Source organism: Phocoena phocoena, chromosome 19 (assembly GCF_963924675.1).
Source record: "Phocoena phocoena chromosome 19, mPhoPho1.1, whole genome shotgun sequence".
Lineage (NCBI taxonomy): Eukaryota > Metazoa > Chordata > Mammalia > Artiodactyla > Phocoenidae > Phocoena > Phocoena phocoena.
Genome location: NC_089237.1, coordinates 39226850 through 39246849, shown reverse-complemented (window position 1 = coordinate 39246849; position 20000 = coordinate 39226850). Strand labels below are relative to the sequence as shown.

The following is a 20000-nucleotide window of genomic DNA, read 5'->3' as shown; positions in this document are numbered from 1 at the left end:
TCTGATCTCGGAAGCTAAGCAGGGTCGGGCCTGGTTAGTACTTGGATGGGAGACCGCCTGGGAATACCGGGTGCTGTAGGCTTTTTGCCTCCCGCTCCGCCTTCTCCTTTACTCGCCCGCGGGCGGTGGCCGCCGGCTCCGCCCCCGCCGGGCCCCGCTGCAGGCCCCACCTCCTCAGGCCCCTCCCACCACGGCGCGCGCGCGTGTGTGTGTGTGTGTGTGTGTGTGTGCGTGCGCGCGCGCGCGGGTGCGCCGGAGGGGCCGCTCCCCGCCGGCACGGCCGGCCGGGCGGCCAGAAGGCGGCCCCAGAAGGCAGCCGCACCCCGGACGCTCCCGGGGTGGCTGGCCCGGACCCAGAATCCGCCGCGGGCCCGGTTGCCGTCCTTTCGGCCAGCGAGCCCCTCGACCTGCACCTGGCCGCCCCCACTGGCGCCCAGCCCCGCTGCCGCCACCTGTGCGCCGGTGTGTCCCGCCACAGCTCCCTCCGGCAGAAGCCCCGCCTCCGCCGTGTCGCCGCGGCCGGGTGCGGGAGCGGGATCGAGGGCCGGGGCCGCTTCCCCGGGCCTGCCGGCCACCAGGGGCGGGCTCCTGAGCTCGGCGGGTGGTGTGCGGGCAAAGGTGGCCTTGCCGGGGCTGAGGGGCCGTGGCGACGCAATGGTGGCTCCCAGTGGCTTCGGGTCAGCTGCTGTCGGGCAGCAGGGCCGGCCCGGGCTGCGGCCGGGCTGCGCCTAGCGCCGCGTGGGCGGGCAGGGGCGATGCCCCACGGACCGCGGGCCCCGGGCCCCGAAGCCTCCGGGGCCACGTCCCTGTGAGCGACGTGCGGGATGTTGGGCGGGGCGCCAAGCGCCGAAGGGTTTGCTGGGTCACGCCCGCCCTCGGCTGGGAGGTGGTGGCCAAACCCTCCGCCACCGCCCGATACACGAGACGTCCGTTCCCCCTGCCTGGGCGGGCGGCGGGGTCCCGCCGGGGCGGGCTGACCGCCGGGCTGGCTGGCCTTAAGGCGCCAGCGCCAGCGCAACTGGGCCTCAAGAGGCAGCCCGCGGTCCCCGCCGCCGTCTACGGCCATACCACCCTGAACGCGCCCGATCTCGTCTGATCTCGGAAACTAAGCAGGGTCGGGCCTGGTTAGTACTTGGATGGGAGACCGCCTGGGAATACCGGGTGCTGTAGGCTTTTTGCCTCCCGCTCCGCCTTCTCCTTTACTCGCCCTTGGGCGGTGGCCGCCGGCTCCGCCCCCGCCGGGCCCCGCTGCAGGCCCCACCTCCTCAGGCCCTTCCCACCACGGCGCGCGTGCGCCGGAGGGGCCGCTCCCCGCCGGCCCGGCCGGCCGGGCGGCCAGAAGGCGGCCCGGAAGGCAGCCGCACCCCGGACGCTCCCGGGGTGGCTGGCCCGGACCCAGAATCCGCCGCGGGCCCGGTTGCCGTCCTTTCGGCCAGCGAGCCCCTCGACCTGCACCTGGCCGCCCCCACTGGCGCCCAGCCCCGCTGCCGCCACCTGTGCGCCGGTGTGTCCCGCCACAGCTCCCTCCGGCAGAAGCCCCGCCTCCGCCGTGTCGCCGCGGCCGGGTGCGGGAGCGGGATCGAGGGCCGGGGCCGCTCCCCCGGGCCTGCCGGCCACCAGGGGCGGGCTCCTGAGCTCGGCGGGTGGTGTGCGGGCAAAGGTGGCCTTGCCGGGGCTGAGGGGCCGTGGCGACGCAATGGTGGCTCCCAGTGGCTTCGGGCCAGCTGCTGTCGGGCAGCAGGGCCGGCCCGGGCTGCGGCCGGGCTGCGCCTAGCGCCGCGTGGGCGGGCAGGGGCGATGCCCCAGGGACCGCGGGCCCCGGGCCCCGAAGCCTCCGGGGCCACGTCCCTGTGAGCGACGTGCGGGATGTTGGGCGGGGCGCCAAGCGCCGAAGGGTTTGCTGGGTCACGCCCGCCCTCGGCTGGGAGGTGGTGGCCAAACCCTCCGCCACCGCCCGATACACGAGACGTCCGTTCCCCCTGCCTGGGCGGGCGGCGGGGTCCCGCCGGGGCGGGCTGACCGCCGGGCTGGCTGGCCCTAAGGCGCCAGCGCCAGCGCAACTGGGCCTCAAGAGGCAGCCCGCGGTCCCCGCCCCCGTCTACGGCCATACCACCCTGAACGCGCCCGATCTCGTCTGATCTCGGAAGCTAAGCAGGGTCGGGCCTGGTTAGTACTTGGATGGGAGACCGCCTGGGAATACCGGGTGCTGTAGGCTTTTTGCCTCCCGCTCCGCCTTCTCCTTTACTCGCCCTTGGGCGGTGGCCGCCGGCTCCGCCCCCGCCGGGCCCCGCTGCAGGCCCCACCTCCTCAGGCCCCTCCCACCACGGCGCGCGCGCGTGTGTGTGTGTGTGTGTGTGTGTGTGTGTGTGTGGGCGTGCGCGCGCGCGCGGGTGCGCCGGAGGGGCCGCTCCCCGCCGGCACGGCCGGCCGGGCGGCCAGAAGGCGGCCCCAGAAGGCAGCCGCACCCCGGACGCTCCCGGGGTGGCTGGCCCGGACCCAGAATCCGCCGCGGGCCCGGTTGCCCTCCTTTCGGCCAGCGAGCCCCTCGACCTGCACCTGGCCGCCCCCACTGGCGCCCAGCCCCGCTGCCGCCACCTGTGCGCCGGTGTGTCCCGCCACAGCTCCCTCCGGCAGAAGCCCCGCCTCCGCCGTGTCGCCGCGGCCGGGTGCGGGAGCGGGATCGAGGGCCGGGGCCGCTTCCCCGGGCCTGCCGGCCACCAGGGGCGGGCTCCTGAGCTCGGCGGGTGGTGTGCGGGCAAAGGTGGCCTTGCCGGGGCTGAGGGGCCGTGGCGACGCAATGGTGGCTCCCAGTGGCTTCGGGTCAGCTGCTGTCGGGCAGCAGGGCCGGCCCGGGCTGCGGCCGGGCTGCGCCTAGCGCCGCGTGGGCGGGCAGGGGCGATGCCCCAGGGACCGCGGGCCCCGGGCCCCGAAGCCTCCGGGGCCACGTCCCTGTGAGCGACGTGCGGGATGTTGGGCGGGGCGCCAAGCGCCGAAGGGTTTGCTGGGTCACGCCCGCCCTCGGCTGGGAGGTGGTGGCCAAACCCTCCGCCACCGCCCGATACACGAGACGTCCGTTCCCCCTGCCTGGGCGGGCGGCGGGGTCCCGCCGGGGCGGGCTGACCGCCGGGCTGGCTGGCCTTAAGGCGCCAGCGCCAGCGCAACTGGGCCTCAAGAGGCAGCCCGCGGTCCCCGCCCCCGTCTACGGCCATACCACCCTGAACGCGCCCGATCTCGTCTGATCTCGGAAGCTAAGCAGGGTCGGGCCTGGTTAGTACTTGGATGGGAGACCGCCTGGGAATACCGGGTGCTGTAGGCTTTTTGCCTCCCGCTCCGCCTTCTCCTTTACTCGCCCGCGGGCGGTGGCCGCCGGCTCCGCCCCCGCCGGGCCCCGCTGCAGGCCCCACCTCCTCAGGCCCCTCCCAACACGGCGCGCGTGCGCCGGAGGGGCCGCTCCCCGCCGGCCCGGCCGGCCGGGCGGCCAGAAGGCGGCCCCGGAAGGCAGCCGCACCCCGGAGGCTCCCGGGGTGGCTGGCCCGGACCAGAATCCGCCGCGGGCCCGGTTGCCGTCCTTTCGGCCAGCGAGCCCCTCGACCTGCACCTGGCCGCCCCCACTGGCGCCCAGCCCCGCTGCCGCCACCTGTGCGCCGGTGTGTCCCGCCACAGCTCCCTCCGGCAGAAGCCCCGCCTCCGCCGTGTCGCCGCGGCCGGGTGCGGGAGCGGGATCGAGGGCCGGGGCCGCTTCCCCGGGCCTGCCGGCCACCAGGGGCGGGCTCCTGAGCTCGGCGGGTGGTGTGCGGGCAAAGGTGGCCTTGCCGGGGCTGAGGGGCCGTGGCGACGCAATGGTGGCTCCCAGTGGCTTCGGGTCAGCTGCTGTCGGGCAGCAGGGCCGGCCCGGGCTGCGGCCGGGCTGCGCCTAGCGCCGCGTGGGCGGGCAGGGGCGATGCCCCAGGGACCGCGGGCCCCGGGCCCCGAAGCCTCCGGGGCCACGTCCCTGTGAGCGACGTGCGGGATGTTGGGCGGGGCGCCAAGCGCCGAAGGGTTTGCTGGGTCACGCCCGCCCTCGGCTGGGAGGTGGTGGCCAAACCCTCCGCCACCGCCCGATACACGAGACGTCCGTTCCCCCTGCCTGGGCGGGCGGCGGGGTCCCGCCGGGGCGGGCTGACCGCCGGGCTGGCTGGCCCTAAGGCGCCAGCGCCAGCGCAACTGGGCCTCAAGAGGCAGCCCGCGAGCCCCGCCCCCGTCTGCGGCCATACCACCCTGAACGCGCCCGATCTCGTCTGATCTCGGAAGCTAAGCAGGGTCGGGCCTGGTTAGTACTTGGATGGGAGACCGCCTGGGAATACCGGGTGCTGTAGGCTTTTTGCCTCCCGCTCCGCCTTCTCCTTTACTAGCCCGAGGGCGGTGGCCGCCGGCTCCGCCCCCGCCGGGCCCCGCTGCAGGCCCCACCTCCTCAGGCCCCTCTCACCACGGCGCGCGCGCGTGTGTGTGTGTGTGTGTGTGTGTGTGCGTGCGCGCGCGCGCGGGTGCGCCGGAGGGGCCGCTCCCCGCCGGCACGGCCGGCCGGGCGGCCAGAAGGCGGCCCCAGAAGGCAGCTGCACCCCGGACGCTCCCGGGGTGGCTGGCCCGGACCAGAATCCGCCGCGGGCCCGGTTGCCGTCCTTTCGGCCAGCGAGCCCCTCGACCTGCACCTGGCCGCCCCCACTGGCGCCCAGCCCCGCTGCCGCCACCTGTGCGCCGGTGTGTCCCGCCACAGCTCCCTCCGGCAGAAGCCCCGCCTCCGCCGTGTCGCCGCGGCCGGGTGCGGGAGCGGGATCGAGGGCCGGGGCCGCTCCCCCGGGCCTGCCGGCCACCAGGGGCGGGCTCCTGAGCTCGGCGGGTGGTGTGCGGGCAAAGGTGGCCTTGCCGGGGCTGAGGGGCCGTGGCGACGCAATGGTGGCTCCCAGTGGCTTCGGGCCAGCTGCTGTCGGGCAGCAGGGCCGGCCCGGGCTGCGGCCGGGCTGCGCCTAGCGCCGCGTGGGCGGGCAGGGGCGATGCCCCACGGACCGCGGGCCCCGGGCCCCGAAGCCTCCGGGGCCACGTCCCTGTGAGCGACGTGCGGGATGTTGGGCGGGGCGCCAAGCGCCGAAGGGTTTGCTGGGTCACGCCCGCCCTCGGCTGGGAGGTGGTGGCCAAACCCTCCGCCACCGCCCGATACACGAGACGTCCGTTCCCCCTGCCTGGGCGGGCGGCGGGGTCCCGCCGGGGCGGGCTGACCGCCGGGCTGGCTGGCCCTAAGGCGCCAGCGCCAGCGCAACTGGGCCTCAAGAGGCAGCCCGCGGTCCCCGCCCCCGTCTACGGCCATACCACCCTGAACGCGCCCGATCTCGTCTGATCTCGGAAGCTAAGCAGGGTCGGGCCTGGTTAGTACTTGGATGGGAGACCGCCTGGGAATACCGGGTGCTGTAGGCTTTTTGCCTCCCGCTCCGCCTTCTCCTTTACTCGCCCGCGGGCGGTGGCCGCCGGCTCCGCCCCCGCCGGGCCCCGCTGCAGGCCCCACCTCCTCAGGCCCCTCCCACCACGGCGCGCGCGCGTGTGTGTGTGTGTGTGTGTGTGCGTGCGCGCGCGCGCGGGTGCGCCGGAGGGGCCGCTCCCCGCCGGCACGGCCGGCCGGGCGGCCAGAAGGCGGCCCCAGAAGGCAGCCGCACCCCGGACGCTCCCGGGGTGGCTGGCCCGGACCCAGAATCCGCCGCGGGCCCGGTTGCCGTCCTTTCGGCCAGCGAGCCCCTCGACCTGCACCTGGCCGCCCCCACTGGCGCCCAGCCCCGCTGCCGCCACTTGTGCGCCGGTGTGTCCCGCCACAGCTCCCTCCGGCAGAAGCCCCGCCTCCGCCGTGTCGCCGCGGCCGGGTGCGGGAGCGGGATCGAGGGCCGGGGCCGCTTCCCCGGGCCTGCCGGCCACCAGGGGCGGGCTCCTGAGCTCGGCGGGTGGTGTGCGGGCAAAGGTGGCCTTGCCAGGGCTGAGGGGCCGTGGCGACGCAATGGTGGCTCCCAGTGGCTTCGGGTCAGCTGCTGTCGGGCAGCAGGGCCGGCCCGGGCTGCGGCCGGGCTGCGCCTAGCGCCGCGTGGGCGGGCAGGGGCGATGCCCCACGGACCGCGGGCCCCGGGCCCCGAAGCCTCCGGGGCCACGTCCCTGTGAGCGACGTGCGGGATGTTGGGCGGGGCGCCAAGCGCCGAAGGGTTTGCTGGGTCACGCCCGCCCTCGGCTGGGAGGTGGTGGCCAAACCCTCCGCCACCGCCCGATACACGAGACGTCCGTTCCCCCTGCCTGGGCGGGCGGCGGGGTCCCGCCGGGGCGGGCTGACCGCCGGGCTGGCTGGCCTTAAGGCGCCAGCGCCAGCGCAACTGGGCCTCAAGAGGCAGCCCGCGGTCCCCGCCGCCGTCTACGGCCATACCACCCTGAACGCGCCCGATCTCGTCTGATCTCGGAAACTAAGCAGGGTCGGGCCTGGTTAGTACTTGGATGGGAGACCGCCTGGGAATACCGGGTGCTGTAGGCTTTTTGCCTCCCGCTCCGCCTTCTCCTTTACTCGCCCGCGGGCGGTGGCCGCCGGCTCCGCCCCCGCCGGGTCCCGCTGCAGGCCCCACCTCCTCAGGCCCCTCCCACCACGGCGCGCGTGCGCCGGAGGGGCCGCTCCCCGCCGGCCCGGCCGGCCGGGCGGCCAGAAGGCGGCCCCGGAAGGCAGCCGCACCCCGGACGCTCCCGGGGTGGCTGGCCCGGACCCAGAATCCGCCGCGGGCCCGGTTGCCGTCCTTTCGGCCAGCGAGCCCCTCGACCTGCACCTGGCCGCCCCCACTGGCGCCCAGCCCCGCTGCCGCCACCTGTGCGCCGGTGTGTCCCGCCACAGCTCCCTCCGGCAGAAGCCCCGCCTCCGCCGTGTCGCCGCGGCCGGGTGCGGGAGCGGGATCGAGGGCCGGGGCCGCTCCCCCGGGCCTGCCGGCCACCAGGGGCGGGCTCCTGAGCTCGGCGGGTGGTGTGCGGGCAAAGGTGGCCTTGCCGGGGCTGAGGGGCCGTGGCGACGCAATGGTGGCTCCCAGTGGCTTCGGGCCAGCTGCTGTCGGGCAGCAGGGCCGGCCCGGGCTGCGGCCGGGCTGCGCCTAGCGCCGCGTGGGCGGGCAGGGGCGATGCCCCACGGACCGCGGGCCCCGGGCCCCGAAGCCTCCGGGGCCACGTCCCTGTGAGCGACGTGCGGGATGTTGGGCGGGGCGCCAAGCGCCAAAGGGTTTGCTGGGTCACGCCCGCCCTCGGCTGGGAGGTGGTGGCCAAACCCTCCGCCACCGCCCGATACACGAGACGTCCGTTCCCCCTGCCTGGGCGGGCGGCGGGGTCCCGCCGGGGCGGGCTGACCGCCGGGCTGGCTGGCCCTAAGGCGCCAGCGCCAGCGCAACTGGGCCTCAAGAGGCAGCCCGCGGTCCCCGCCCCCGTCTACGGCCATACCACCCTGAACGCGCCCGATCTCGTCTGATCTCGGAAGCTAAGCAGGGTCGGGCCTGGTTAGTACTTGGATGGGAGACCGCCTGGGAATACCGGGTGCTGTAGGCTTTTTGCCTCCCGCTCCGCCTTCTCCTTTACTCGCCCTTGGGCGGTGGCCGCCGGCTCCGCCCCCGCCGGGCCCCGCTGCAGGCCCCACCTCCTCAGGCCCCTCCCACCACGGCGCGCGCGCGTGTGTGTGTGTGTGTGTGTGTGTGTGTGTGGGCGTGCGCGCGCGCGCGGGTGCGCCGGAGGGGCCGCTCCCCGCCGGCACGGCCGGCCGGGCGGCCAGAAGGCGGCCCCAGAAGGCAGCCGCACCCCGGACGCTCCCGGGGTGGCTGGCCCGGACCCAGAATCCGCCGCGGGCCCGGTTGCCCTCCTTTCGGCCAGCGAGCCCCTCGACCTGCACCTGGCCGCCCCCACTGGCGCCCAGCCCCGCTGCCGCCACCTGTGCGCCGGTGTGTCCCGCCACAGCTCCCTCCGGCAGAAGCCCCGCCTCCGCCGTGTCGCCGCGGCCGGGTGCGGGAGCGGGATCGAGGGCCGGGGCCGCTTCCCCGGGCCTGCCGGCCACCAGGGGCGGGCTCCTGAGCTCGGCGGGTGGTGTGCGGGCAAAGGTGGCCTTGCCGGGGCTGAGGGGCCGTGGCGACGCAATGGTGGCTCCCAGTGGCTTCGGGTCAGCTGCTGTCGGGCAGCAGGGCCGGCCCGGGCTGCGGCCGGGCTGCGCCTAGCGCCGCGTGGGAGGGCAGGGGCGATGCCCCAGGGACCGCGGGCCCCGGGCCCCGAAGCCTCCGGGGCCACGTCCCTGTGAGCGACGTGCGGGATGTTGGGCGGGGCGCCAAGCGCCGAAGGGTTTGCTGGGTCACGCCCGCCCTCGGCTGGGAGGTGGTGGCCAAACCCTCCGCCACCGCCCGATACACGAGACGTCCGTTCCCCCTGCCTGGGCGGGCGGCGGGGTCCCGCCGGGGCGGGCTGACCGCCGGGCTGGCTGGCCCTAAGGCGCCAGCGCCAGCGCAACTGGGCCTCAAGAGGCAGCCCGCGGTCCCCGCCCCCGTCTACGGCCATACCACCCTGAACGCGCCCGATCTCGTCTGATCTCGGAAGCTAAGCAGGGTCGGGCCTGGTTAGTACTTGGATGGGAGACCGCCTGGGAATACCGGGTGCTGTAGGCTTTTTGCCTCCCGCTCCGCCTTCTCCTTTACTCGCCCGCGGGCGGTGGCCGCCGGCTCCGCCCCCGCCGGGCCCCGCTGCAGGCCCCACCTCCTCAGGCCCCTCTCACCACGGCGCGCGCGCGCGTGTGTGTGTGTGTGTGTGTGTGCGTGCGCGCGCGCGCGGGTGCGCCGGAGGGGCCGCTCCCCGCCGGCACGGCCGGCCGGGCGGCCAGAAGGCGGCCCCAGAAGGCAGCCGCACCCCGGAGGCTCCCGGGGTGGCTGGCCCGGACCAGAATCCGCCGCGGGCCCGGTTGCCGTCCTTTCGGCCAGCGAGCCCCTCGACCTGCACCTGGCCGCCCCCACTGGCGCCCAGCCCCGCTGCCGCCACCTGTGCGCCGGTGTGTCCCGCCACAGCTCCCTCCGGCAGAAGCCCCGCCTCCGCCGTGTCGCCGCGGCCGGGTGCGGGAGCGGGATCGAGGGCCGGGGCCGCTTCCCCGGGCCTGCCGGCCACCAGGGGCGGGCTCCTGAGCTCGGCGGGTGGTGTGCGGGCAAAGGTGGCCTTGCCGGGGCTGAGGGGCCATGGCGACGCAATGGTGGCTCCCAGTGGCTTCGGGTCAGCTGCTGTCGGGCAGCAGGCCCGGCCCGGGCTGCGGCCGGGCTGCGCCTAGCGCCGCGTGGGCGGGCAGGGGCGATGCCCCAGGGACCGCGGGCCCCGGGCCCCGAAGCCTCCGGGGCCACGTCCCTGTGAGCGACGTGCGGGATGTTGGGCGGGGCGCCAAGCGCCGAAGGGTTTGCTGGGTCATGCCCGCCCTCGGCTCGGAGGTGGTGGCCAAACCCTCCGCCACCGCCCGATACACGAGACGTCCGTTCCCCCTGCCTGGGCGGGCGGCGGGGTCCCGCCGGGGCGGGCTGACCGCCGGGCTGGCTGGCCCTAAGGCGCCAGCGCCAGCGCAACTGGGCCTCAAGAGGCAGCCCGCGGTCCCCGCCCCCGTCTACGGCCATACCACCCTGAACGCGCCCGATCTCGTCTGATCTCGGAAGCTAAGCAGGGTCGGGCCTGGTTAGTACTTGGATGGGAGACCGCCTGGGAATACCGGGTGCTGTAGGCTTTTTGCCTCCCGCTCCGCCTTCTCCTTTACTCGCCCGCGGGCGGTGGCCGCCGGCTCCGCCCCCGCCGGGCCCCGCTGCAGGCCCCACCTCCTCAGGCCCCTCCCACCACGGCGCGCGCGCGCGTGTGTGTGTGTGTGTGTGTGTGCGTGCGCGCGCGCGCGGGTGCGCCGGAGGGGCCGCTCCCCGCCGGCACGGCCGGCCGGGCGGCCAGAAGGCGGCCCCGGAAGGCAGCCGCACCCCGGACGCTCCCGGGGTGGCTGGCCCGGACCCAGAATCCGCCGCGGGCCCGGTTGCCGTCCTTTCGGCCAGCGAGCCCCTCGACCTGCACCTGGCCGCCCCCACTGGCGCCCAGCCCCGCTGCCGCCACCTGTGCGCCGGTGTGTCCCGCCACAGCTCCCTCCGGCAGAAGCCCCGCCTCCGCCGTGTCGCCGCGGCCGGGTGCGGGAGCGGGATCGAGGGCCGGGGCCGCTTCCCTGGGCCTGCCGGCCACCAGGGGCGGGCTCCTGAGCTCGGCGGGTGGTGTGCGGGCAAAGGTGGCCTTGCCGGGGCTGAGGGGCCGTGGCGACGCAATGGTGGCTCCCAGTGGCTTCGGGTCAGCTGCTGTCGGGCAGCAGGGCCGGCCCGGGCTGCGGCCGGGCTGCGCCTAGCGCCGCGTGGGCGGGCAGGGGCGATGCCCCAGGGACCGCGGGCCCCGGGCCCCGAAGCCTCCGGGGCCACGTCCCTGTGAGCGACGTGCGGGATGTTGGGCGGGGCGCCAAGCGCCGAAGGGTTTGCTGGGTCACGCCCGCCCTCGGCTGGGAGGTGGTGGCCAAACCCTCCGCCACCGCCCGATACACGAGACGTCCGTTCCCCCTGCCTGGGCGGGCGGCGGGGTCCCGCCGGGGCGGGCTGACCGCCGGGCTGGCTGGCCTTAAGGCGCCAGCGCCAGCGCAACTGGGCCTCAAGAGGCAGCCCGCGGTCCCCGCCCCCGTCTACGGCCATACCACCCTGAACGCGCCCGATCTCGTCTGATCTCGGAAGCTAAGCAGGGTCGGGCCTGGTTAGTACTTGGATGGGAGACCGCCTGGGAATACCGGGTGCTGTAGGCTTTTTGCCTCCCGCTCCGCCTTCTCCTTTACTAGCCCGCGGGCGGTGGCCGCCGGCTCCGCCCCCGCCGGGCCCCGCTGCAGGCCCCACCTCCTCAGGCCCCTCCCACCACGGCGCGCGTGCGCCGGAGGGGCCGCTCCCCGCCGGCCCGGCCGGCCGGGCGGCCAGAAGGCGGCCCCGGAAGGCAGCCGCACCCCGGACGCTCCCGGGGTGGCTGGCCCGGACCCAGAATCCGCCGCGGGCCCGGTTGCCGTCCTTTCGGCCAGCGAGCCCCTCGACCTGCACCTGGCCGCCCCCACTGGCGCCCAGCCCCGCTGCCGCCACCTGTGCGCCGGTGTGTCCCGCCACAGCTCCCTCCGGCAGAAGCCCCGCCTCCGCCGTGTCGCCGCGGCCGGGTGCGGGAGCGGGATCGAGGGCCGGGGCCGCTCCCCCGGGCCTGCCGGCCACCAGGGGCGGGCTCCTGAGCTCGGCGGGTGGTGTGCGGGCAAAGGTGGCCTTGCCGGGGCTGAGGGGCCGTGGCGACGCAATGGTGGCTCCCAGTGGCTTCGGGCCAGCTGCTGTCGGGCAGCAGGGCCGGCCCGGGCTGCGGCCGGGCTGCGCCTAGCGCCGCGTGGGCGGGCAGGGGCGATGCCCCACGGACCGCGGGCCCCGGGCCCCGAAGCCTCCGGGGCCACGTCCCTGTGAGCGACGTGCGGGATGTTGGGCGGGGCGCCAAGCGCCGAAGGGTTTGCTGGGTCACGCCCGCCCTCGGCTGGGAGGTGGTGGCCAAACCCTCCGCCACCGCCCGATACACGAGACGTCCGTTCCCCCTGCCTGGGCGGGCGGCGGGGTCCCGCCGGGGCGGGCTGACCGCCGGGCTGGCTGGCCCTAAGGCGCCAGCGCCAGCGCAACTGGGCCTCAAGAGGCAGCCCGCGGTCCCCGCCCCCGTCTACGGCCATACCACCCTGAACGCGCCCGATCTCGTCTGATCTCGGAAGCTAAGCAGGGTCGGGCCTGGTTAGTACTTGGATGGGAGACCGCCTGGGAATACCGGGTGCTGTAGGCTTTTTGCCTCCCGCTCCGCCTTCTCCTTTACTCGCCCGCGGGCGGTGGCCGCCGGCTCCGCCCCCGCCGGGCCCCGCTGCAGGCCCCACCTCCTCAGGCCCCTCCCAACACGGCGCGCGCGCGCGTGTGTGTGTGTGTGTGTGTGTGTGTGTGCGTGCGCGCGCGCGCGGGTGCGCAGGAGGGGCCGCTCCCCGCCGGCACGGCCGGCCGGGCGGCCAGAAGGCGGCCCCAGAAGGCAGCCGCACCCCGGACGCTCCCGGGGTGGCTGGCCCGGACCCAGAATCCGCCGCGGGCCCGGTTGCCGTCCTTTCGGCCAGCGAGCCCCTCGACCTGCACCTGGCCGCCCCCACTGGCGCCCAGCCCCGCTGCCGCCACCTGTGCGCCGGTGTGTCCCGCCACAGCTCCCGCCGGCAGAAGCCCCGCCTCCGCCGTGTCGCCGCGGCCGGGTGCGGGAGCGGGATCGAGGGCCGGGGCCGCTTCCCCGGGCCTGCCGGCCACCAGGGGCGGGCTCCTGAGCTCGGCGGGTGGTGTGCGGGCAAAGGTGGCCTTGCCGGGGCTGAGGGGCCGTGGCGACGCAATGGTGGCTCCCAGTGGCTTCGGGCCAGCTGCTGTCGGGCAGCAGGCCCGGCCCGGGCTGCGGCCGGGCTGCGCCTAGCGCCGCGTGGGCGGGCAGGGGCGATGCCCCACGGACCGCGGGCCCCGGGCCCCGAAGCCTCCGGGGCCACGTCCCTGTGAGCGACGTGCGGGATGTTGGGCGGGGTGCCAAGCGCCGAAGTGTTTGCTGGGTCACGCCCGCCCTCGGCTGGGAGGTGGTGGCCAAACCCTCCGCCACCGCCCGATACACGAGACGTCCGTTCCCCCTGCCTGGGCGGGCGGCGGGGTCCCGCCGGGGCGGGCTGACCGCCGGGCTGGCTGGCCCTAAGGCGCCAGCGCCAGCGCAACTGGGCCTCAAGAGGCAGCCCGCGGTCCCCGCCCCCGTCTACGGCCATACCACCCTGAACGCGCCCGATCTCGTCTGATCTCGGAAGCTAAGCAGGGTCGGGCCTGGTTAGTACTTGGATGGGAGACCGCCTGGGAATACCGGGTGCTGTAGGCTTTTTGCCTCCCGCTCCGCCTTCTCCTTTACTCGCCCGCGGGCGGTGGCCGCCGGCTCCGCCCCCGCCGGGCCCCGCTGCAGGCCCCACCTCCTCAGGCCCCTCCCACCACGGCGCGCGCGCGCGTGTGTGTGTGTGTGTGTGTGTGCGTGCGCGCGCGCGCGGGTGCGCCGGAGGGGCCGCTCCCCGCCGGCACGGCCGGCCGGGCGGCCAGAAGGCGGCCCCGGAAGGCAGCCGCACCCCGGACGCTCCCGGGGTGGCTGGCCCGGACCCAGAATCCGCCGCGGGCCCGGTTGCCCTCCTTTCGGCCAGCGAGCCCCTCGACCTGCACCTGGCCGCCCCCACTGGCGCCCAGCCCCGCTGCCGCCACCTGTGCGCCGGTGTGTCCCGCCACAGCTCCCTCCGGCAGAAGCCCCGCCTCCGCCGTGTCGCCGCGGCCGGGTGCGGGAGCGGGATCGAGGGCCGGGGCCGCTTCCCCGGGCCTGCCGGCCACCAGGGGCGGGCTCCTGAGCTCGGCGGGTGGTGTGCGGGCAAAGGTGGCCTTGCCGGGGCTGAGGGGCCGTGGCGACGCAATGGTGGCTCCCAGTGGCTTCGGGTCAGCTGCTGTCGGGCAGCAGGGCCGGCCCGGGCTGCGGCCGGGCTGCGCCTAGCGCCGCGTGGGCGGGCAGGGGCGATGCCCCAGGGACCGCGGGCCCCGGGCCCCGAAGCCTCCGGGGCCACGTCCCTGTGAGCGACGTGCGGGATGTTGGGCGGGGCGCCAAGCGCCGAAGGGTTTGCTGGGTCACGCCCGCCCTCGGCTGGGAGGTGGTGGCCAAACCCTCCGCCACCGCCCGATACACGAGACGTCCGTTCCCCCTGCCTGGGCGGGCGGCGGGGTCCCGCCGGGGCGGGCTGACCGCCGGGCTGGCTGGCCCTAAGGCGCCAGCGCCAGCGCAACTGGGCCTCAAGAGGCAGCCCGCGGTCCCCGCCCCCGTCTACGGCCATACCACCCTGAACGCGCCCGATCTCGTCTGATCTCGGAAGCTAAGCAGGGTCGGGCCTGGTTAGTACTTGGATGGGAGACCGCCTGGGAATACCGGGTGCTGTAGGCTTTTTGCCTCCCGCTCCGCCTTCTCCTTTACTCGCCCGCGGGCGGTGGCCGCCGGCTCCGCCCCCGCCGGGCCCCGCTGCAGGCCCCACCTCCTCAGGCCCCTCTCACCACGGCGCGCGTGCGCGTGTGTGTGTGTGTGTGTGTGTGCGTGCGCGCGCGCGCGGGTGCGCCGGAGGGGCCGCTCCCCGCCGGCACGGCCGGCCGGGCGGCCAGAAGGCGGCCCCGGAAGGCAGCCGCACCCCGGAGGCTCCCGGGGTGGCTGGCCCGGACCAGAATCCGCCGCGGGCCCGGTTGCCGTCCTTTCGGCCAGCGAGCCCCTCGACCTGCACCTGGCCGCCCCCACTGGCGCCCAGCCCCGCTGCCGCCACCTGTGCGCCGGTGTGTCCCGCCACAGCTCCCTCCGGCAGAAGCCCCGCCTCCGCCGTGTCGCCGCGGCCGGGTGCGGGAGCGGGATCGAGGGCCGGGGCCGCTTCCCCGGGCCTGCCGGCCACCAGGGGCGGGCTCCTGAGCTCGGCGGGTGGTGTGCGGGCAAAGGTGGCCTTGCCGGGGCTGAGGGGCCGTGGCGACGCAATGGTGGCTCCCAGTGGCTTCGGGTCAGCTGCTGTCGGGCAGCAGGGCCGGCCCGGGCTGCGGCCGGGCTGCGCCTAGCGCCGCGTGGGCGGGCAGGGGCGATGCCCCAGGGACCGCGGGCCCCGGGCCCCGAAGCCTCCGGGGCCACGTCCCTGTGAGCGACGTGCGGGATGTTGGGCGGGGCGCCAAGCGCCGAAGGGTTTGCTGGGTCACGCCCGCCCTCGGCTGGGAGGTGGTGGCCAAACCCTCCGCCACCGCCCGATACACGAGACGTCCGTTCCCCCTGCCTGGGCGGGCGGCGGGGTCCCGCCGGGGCGGGCTGACCGCCGGGCTGGCTGGCCCTAAGGCGCCAGCGCCAGCGCAACTGGGCCTCAAGAGGCAGCCCGCGGTCCCCGCCCCCGTCTACGGCCATACCACCCTGAACGCGCCCGATCTCGTCTGATCTCGGAAGCTAAGCAGGGTCGGGCCTGGTTAGTACTTGGATGGGAGACCGCCTGGGAATACCGGGTGCTGTAGGCTTTTTGCCTCCCGCTCCGCCTTCTCCTTTACTCGCCCGCGGGCGGTGGCCGCCGGCTCCGCCCCCGCCGGGCCCCGCTGCAGGCCCCACCTCCTCAGGCCCCTCCCACCACGGCGCGCGCGCGCGTGTGTGTGTGTGTGTGTGTGTGCGTGCGCGCGCGCGCGGGTGCGCCGGAGGGGCCGCTCCCCGCCGGCACGGCCGGCCGGGCGGCCAGAAGGCGGCCCCGGAAGGCAGCCGCACCCCGGACGCTCCCGGGGTGGCTGGCCCGGACCCAGAATCCGCCGCGGGCCCGGTTGCCGTCCTTTCGGCCAGCGAGCCCCTCGACCTGCACCTGGCCGCCCCCACTGGCGCCCAGCCCCGCTGCCGCCACCTGTGCGCCGGTGTGTCCCGCCACAGCTCCCTCCGGCAGAAGCCCCGCCTCCGCCGTGTCGCCGCGGCCGGGTGCGGGAGCGGGATCGAGGGCCGGGGCCGCTCCCCCGGGCCTGCCGGCCACCAGGGGCGGGCTCCTGAGCTCGGCGGGTGGTGTGCGGGCAAAGGTGGCCTTGCCGGGGCTGAGGGGCCGTGGCGACGCAATGGTGGCTCCCAGTGGCTTCGGGCCAGCTGCTGTCGGGCAGCAGGGCCGGCCCGGGCTGCGGCCGGGCTGCGCCTAGCGCCGCGTGGGCGGGCAGGGGCGATGCCCCACGGACCGCGGGCCCCGGGCCCCGAAGCCTCCGGGGCCACGTCCCTGTGAGCGACGTGCGGGATGTTGGGCGGGGCGCCAAGCGCCGAAGGGTTTGCTGGGTCACGCCCGCCCTCGGCTGGGAGGTGGTGGCCAAACCCTCCGCCACCGCCCGATACACGAGACGTCCGTTCCCCCTGCCTGGGCGGGCGGCGGGGTCCCGCCGGGGCGGGCTGACCGCCGGGCTGGCTGGCCCTAAGGCGCCAGCGCCAGCGCAACTGGGCCTCAAGAGGCAGCCCGCGGTCCCCGCCCCCGTCTACGGCCATACCACCCTGAACGCGCCCGATCTCGTCTGATCTCGGAAGCTAAGCAGGGTCGGGCCTGGTTAGTACTTGGATGGGAGACCGCCTGGGAATACCGGGTGCTGTAGGCTTTTTGCCTCCCGCTCCGCCTTCTCCTTTACTCGCCCGCGGGCGGTGGCCGCCGGCTCCGCCCCCGCCGGGCCCCGCTGCAGGCCCCACCTCCTCAGGCCCCTCCCACCACGGCGCGCGCGCGCGTGTGTGTGTGTGTGTGTGTGTGCGTGCGCGCGCGCGCGGGTGCGCCGGAGGGGCCGCTCCCCGCCGGCACGGCCGGCCGGGCGGCCAGAAGGCGGCCCCGGAAGGCAGCCGCACCCCGGACGCTCCCGGGGTGGCTGGCCCGGACCCAGAATCCGCCGCGGGCCCGGTTGCCGTCCTTTCGGCCAGCGAGCCCCTCGACCTGCACCTGGCCGCCCCCACTGGCGCCCAGCCCCGCTGCCGCCACCTGTGCGCCGGTGTGTCCCGCCACAGCTCCCTCCGGCAGAAGCCCCGCCTCCGCTGTGTCGCCGCGGCCGGGTGCGGGAGCGGGATCGAGGGCCGGGGCCGCTTCCCCGGGCCTGCCGGCCACCAGGGGCGGGCTCCTGAGCTCGGCGGGTGGTGTGCGGGCAAAGGTGGCCTTGCCGGGGCTGAGGGGCCGTGGCGACGCAATGGTGGCTCCCAGTGGCTTCGGGTCAGCTGCTGTCGGGCAGCAGGGCCGGCCCGGGCTGCGGCCGGGCTGCGCCTAGCGCCGCGTGGGCGGGCAGGGGCGATGCCCCAGGGACCGCGGGCCCCGGGCCCCGAAGCCTCCGGGGCCACGTCCCTGTGAGCGACGTGCGGGATGTTGGGCGGGGCGCCAAGCGCCGAAGGGTTTGCTGGGTCACGCCCGCCCTCGGCTGGGAGGTGGTGGCCAAACCCTCCGCCACCGCCCGATACACGAGACGTCCGTTCCCCCTGCCTGGGCGGGCGGCGGGGTCCCGCCGGGGCGGGCTGACCGCCGGGCTGGCTGGCCCTAAGGCGCCAGCGCCAGCGCAACTGGGCCTCAAGAGGCAGCCCGCGGTCCCCGCCCCCGTCTACGGCCATACCACCCTGAACGCGCCCGATCTCGTCTGATCTCGGTAGCTAAGCAGGGTCGGGCCTGGTTAGTACTTGGATGGGAGACCGCCTGGGAATACCGGGTGCTGTAGGCTTTTTGCCTCCCGCTCCGCCTTCTCCTTTACTCGCCCGCGGGCGGTGGCCGCCGGCTCCGCCCCCGCCGGGCCCCGCTGCAGGCCCCACCTCCTCAGGCCCCTCCCACCACGGCGCGCGCGCGCGTGTGTGTGTGTGTGTGTGTGTGCGTGCGCGCGCACGCGGGTGCGCCGGAGGGGCCGCTCCCCGCCGGCACGGCCGGCCGGGCGGCCAGAAGGCGGCCCCAGAAGGCAGCCGCACCCCGGAGGCTCCCGGGGTGGCTGGCCCGGACCAGAATCCGCCGCGGGCCCGGTTGCCGTCCTTTCGGCCAGCGAGCCCCTCGACCTGCACCTGGCCGCCCCCACTGGCGCCCAGCCCCGCTGCCGCCACCTGTGCGCCGGTGTGTCCCGCCACAGCTCCCTCCGGCAGAAGCCCCGCCTCCGCCGTGTCGCCGCGGCCGGGTGCGGGAGCGGGATCGAGGGCCGGGGCCGCTTCCCCGGGCCTGCCGGCCACCAGGGGCGGGCTCCTGAGCTCGGCGGGTGGTGTGCGGGCAAAGGTGGCCTTGCCGGGGCTGAGGGGCCGTGGCGACGCAATGGTGGCTCCCAGTGGCTTCGGGTCAGCTGCTGTCGGGCAGCAGGGCCGGCCCGGGCTGCGGCCGGGCTGCGCCTAGCGCCGCGTGGGCGGGCAGGGGCGATGCCCCAGGGACCGCGGGCCCCGGGCCCCGAAGCCTCCGGGGCCACGTCCCTGTGAGCGACGTGCGGGATGTTGGGCGGGGCGCCAAGCGCCGAAGGGTTTGCTGGGTCACGCCCGCCCTCGGCTGGGAGGTGGTGGCCAAACCCTCCGCCACCGCCCGATACACGAGACGTCCGTTCCCCCTGCCTGGGCGGGCGGCGGGGTCCCGCCGGGGCGGGCTGACCGCCGGGCTGGCTGGCCTTAAGGCGCCAGCGCCAGCGCAACTGGGCCTCAAGAGGCAGCCCGCGGTCCCCGCCGCCGTCTACGGCCATACCACCCAGAACGCGCCCGATCTCGTCTGATCTCGGAAACTAAGCAGGGTCGGGCCTGGTTAGTACTTGGATGGGAGACCGCCTGGGAATACCGGGTGCTGTAGGCTTTTTGCCTCCCGCTCCGCCTTCTCCTTTACTCGCCCGCGGGCGGTGGCCGCCGGCTCCGCCCCCGCCGGGTCCCGCTGCAGGCCCCACCTCCTCAGGCCCCTCCCACCACGGCGCGCGTGCGCCGGAGGGGCCGCTCCCCGCCGGCCCGGCCGGCCGGGCGGCCAGAAGGCGGCCCCGGAAGGCAGCCGCACCCCGGACGCTCCCGGGGTGGCTGGCCCGGACCCAGAATCCGCCGCGGGCCCGGTTGCCGTCCTTTCGGCCAGCGAGCCCCTCGACCTGCACCTGGCCGCCCCCACTGGCGCCCAGCCCCGCTGCCGCCACCTGTGCGCCGGTGTGTCCCGCCACAGCTCCCTCCGGCAGAAGCCCCGCCTCCGCCGTGTCGCCGCGGCCGGGTGCGGGAGCGGGATCGAGGGCCGGGGCCGCTCCCCCGGGCCTGCCGGCCACCAGGGTCGGGCTCCTGAGCTCGGCGGGTGGTGTGCGGGCAAAGGTGGCCTTGCCGGGGCTGAGGGGCCGTGGCGACGCAATGGTGGCTCCCAGTGGCTTCGGGCCAGCTGCTGTCGGGCAGCAGGGCCGGCCCGGGCTGCGGCCGGGCTGCGCCTAGCGCCGCGTGGGCGGGCAGGGGCGATGCCCCACGGACCGCGGGCCCCGGGCCCCGAAGCCTCCGGGGCCACGTCCCTGTGAGCGACGTGCGGGATGTTGGGCGGGGCGCCAAGCGCCGAAGGGTTTGCTGGGTCACGCCCGCCCTCGGCTGGGAGGTGGTGGCCAAACCCTCCGCCACCGCCCGATACACGAGACGTCCGTTCCCCCTGCCTGGGCGGGCGGCGGGGTCCCGCCGGGGCGGGCTGACCGCCGGGCTGGCTGGCCCTAAGGCGCCAGCGCCAGCGCAACTGGGCCTCAAGAGGCAGCCCGCGGTCCCCGCCCCCGTCTACGGCCATACCACCCTGAACGCGCCCGATCTCGTCTGATCTCGGAAGCTAAGCAGGGTCGGGCCTGGTTAGTACTTGGATGGGAGACCGCCTGGGAATACCGGGTGCTGTAGGCTTTTTGTCTCCCGCTCCGCCTTCTCCTTTACTCGCCCTTGGGCGGTGGCCGCCGGCTCCGCCCCCGCCGGGCCCCGCTGCAGGCCCCACCTCCTCAGGCCCCTCCCACCACGGCGCGCGCGCGCGTGTGTGTGTGTGTGTGTGTGTGTGTGGGCGTGCGCGCGCGCGCGGGTGCGCCGGAGGGGCCGCTCCCCGCCGGCACGGCCGGCCGGGCGGCCAGAAGGCGGCCCCAGAAGGCAGCCGCACCCCGGACGCTCCCGGGGTGGCTGGCCCGGACCCAGAATCCGCCGCGGGCCCGGTTGCCCTCCTTTCGGCCAGCGAGCCCCTCGACCTGCACCTGGCCGCCCCCACTGGCGCCCAGCCCCGCTGCCGCCACCTGTGCGCCGGTGTGTCCCGCCACAGCTCCCTCCGGCAGAAGCCCCGCCTCCGCCGTGTCGCCGCGGCCGGGTGCGGGAGCGGGATCGAGGGCCGGGGCCGCTTCCCCGGGCCTGCCGGCCACCAGGGGCGGGCTCCTGAGCTCGGCGGG

At 76.5% G+C, this 20000-nt stretch overlaps 19 non-coding genes across 19 annotated transcripts in view; all 19 read left to right on the top strand.

Annotated features, from left to right (window-relative positions):
• Positions 1–82, top strand: part of LOC136139616 (5S ribosomal RNA) — a 119-nt gene extending 37 nt beyond the window's left edge. Inside the window, exon 1 of the ribosomal RNA XR_010657135.1 lies at positions 1–82. This exon is cut by the window's left edge and continues 37 nt beyond it. This is a non-coding gene — a ribosomal RNA (5S ribosomal RNA).
• Positions 83–1054: 972 nt separating this feature from the next.
• On the top strand, positions 1055–1173 carry LOC136139475 (5S ribosomal RNA). The gene has a single exon (XR_010657010.1). It is a non-coding gene; the product is annotated as a 5S ribosomal RNA (ribosomal RNA).
• A 923-nt stretch (positions 1174–2096) lies between these two features.
• LOC136139615 (5S ribosomal RNA) lies at positions 2097–2215 on the top strand. Its single transcript, XR_010657134.1, has one exon. It is a non-coding gene; the product is annotated as a 5S ribosomal RNA (ribosomal RNA).
• Positions 2216–3197: 982 nt separating this feature from the next.
• On the top strand, positions 3198–3316 carry LOC136139614 (5S ribosomal RNA). The gene has a single exon (XR_010657133.1). It is a non-coding gene; the product is annotated as a 5S ribosomal RNA (ribosomal RNA).
• Positions 3317–4239: 923 nt separating this feature from the next.
• On the top strand, positions 4240–4358 carry LOC136139439 (5S ribosomal RNA). The gene has a single exon (XR_010656976.1). It is a non-coding gene; the product is annotated as a 5S ribosomal RNA (ribosomal RNA).
• Positions 4359–5329: 971 nt separating this feature from the next.
• On the top strand, positions 5330–5448 carry LOC136139612 (5S ribosomal RNA). Its single transcript, XR_010657131.1, has one exon. It is a non-coding gene; the product is annotated as a 5S ribosomal RNA (ribosomal RNA).
• Positions 5449–6416: 968 nt separating this feature from the next.
• On the top strand, positions 6417–6535 carry LOC136139474 (5S ribosomal RNA). The gene has a single exon (XR_010657009.1). It is a non-coding gene; the product is annotated as a 5S ribosomal RNA (ribosomal RNA).
• Positions 6536–7459: 924 nt separating this feature from the next.
• On the top strand, positions 7460–7578 carry LOC136139604 (5S ribosomal RNA). Its single transcript, XR_010657124.1, has one exon. It is a non-coding gene; the product is annotated as a 5S ribosomal RNA (ribosomal RNA).
• A 978-nt stretch (positions 7579–8556) lies between these two features.
• Positions 8557–8675, top strand: LOC136139593 (5S ribosomal RNA). The gene has a single exon (XR_010657113.1). It is a non-coding gene; the product is annotated as a 5S ribosomal RNA (ribosomal RNA).
• A 969-nt stretch (positions 8676–9644) lies between these two features.
• Positions 9645–9763, top strand: LOC136139581 (5S ribosomal RNA). The gene has a single exon (XR_010657102.1). It is a non-coding gene; the product is annotated as a 5S ribosomal RNA (ribosomal RNA).
• A 970-nt stretch (positions 9764–10733) lies between these two features.
• LOC136139570 (5S ribosomal RNA) lies at positions 10734–10852 on the top strand. Its single transcript, XR_010657091.1, has one exon. It is a non-coding gene; the product is annotated as a 5S ribosomal RNA (ribosomal RNA).
• A 924-nt stretch (positions 10853–11776) lies between these two features.
• Positions 11777–11895, top strand: LOC136139559 (5S ribosomal RNA). Its single transcript, XR_010657082.1, has one exon. It is a non-coding gene; the product is annotated as a 5S ribosomal RNA (ribosomal RNA).
• A 976-nt stretch (positions 11896–12871) lies between these two features.
• Positions 12872–12990, top strand: LOC136139547 (5S ribosomal RNA). Its single transcript, XR_010657071.1, has one exon. It is a non-coding gene; the product is annotated as a 5S ribosomal RNA (ribosomal RNA).
• Positions 12991–13960: 970 nt separating this feature from the next.
• Positions 13961–14079, top strand: LOC136139535 (5S ribosomal RNA). Its single transcript, XR_010657063.1, has one exon. It is a non-coding gene; the product is annotated as a 5S ribosomal RNA (ribosomal RNA).
• A 969-nt stretch (positions 14080–15048) lies between these two features.
• On the top strand, positions 15049–15167 carry LOC136139525 (5S ribosomal RNA). Its single transcript, XR_010657055.1, has one exon. It is a non-coding gene; the product is annotated as a 5S ribosomal RNA (ribosomal RNA).
• Positions 15168–16137: 970 nt separating this feature from the next.
• Positions 16138–16256, top strand: LOC136139513 (5S ribosomal RNA). Its single transcript, XR_010657045.1, has one exon. It is a non-coding gene; the product is annotated as a 5S ribosomal RNA (ribosomal RNA).
• A 970-nt stretch (positions 16257–17226) lies between these two features.
• LOC136139460 (5S ribosomal RNA) lies at positions 17227–17345 on the top strand. The gene has a single exon (XR_010656996.1). It is a non-coding gene; the product is annotated as a 5S ribosomal RNA (ribosomal RNA).
• Positions 17346–18314: 969 nt separating this feature from the next.
• Positions 18315–18433, top strand: LOC136139511 (5S ribosomal RNA). The gene has a single exon (XR_010657043.1). It is a non-coding gene; the product is annotated as a 5S ribosomal RNA (ribosomal RNA).
• Positions 18434–19357: 924 nt separating this feature from the next.
• On the top strand, positions 19358–19476 carry LOC136139501 (5S ribosomal RNA). The gene has a single exon (XR_010657034.1). It is a non-coding gene; the product is annotated as a 5S ribosomal RNA (ribosomal RNA).
• The last annotated feature ends 524 nt before the right edge of the window (positions 19477–20000 follow it).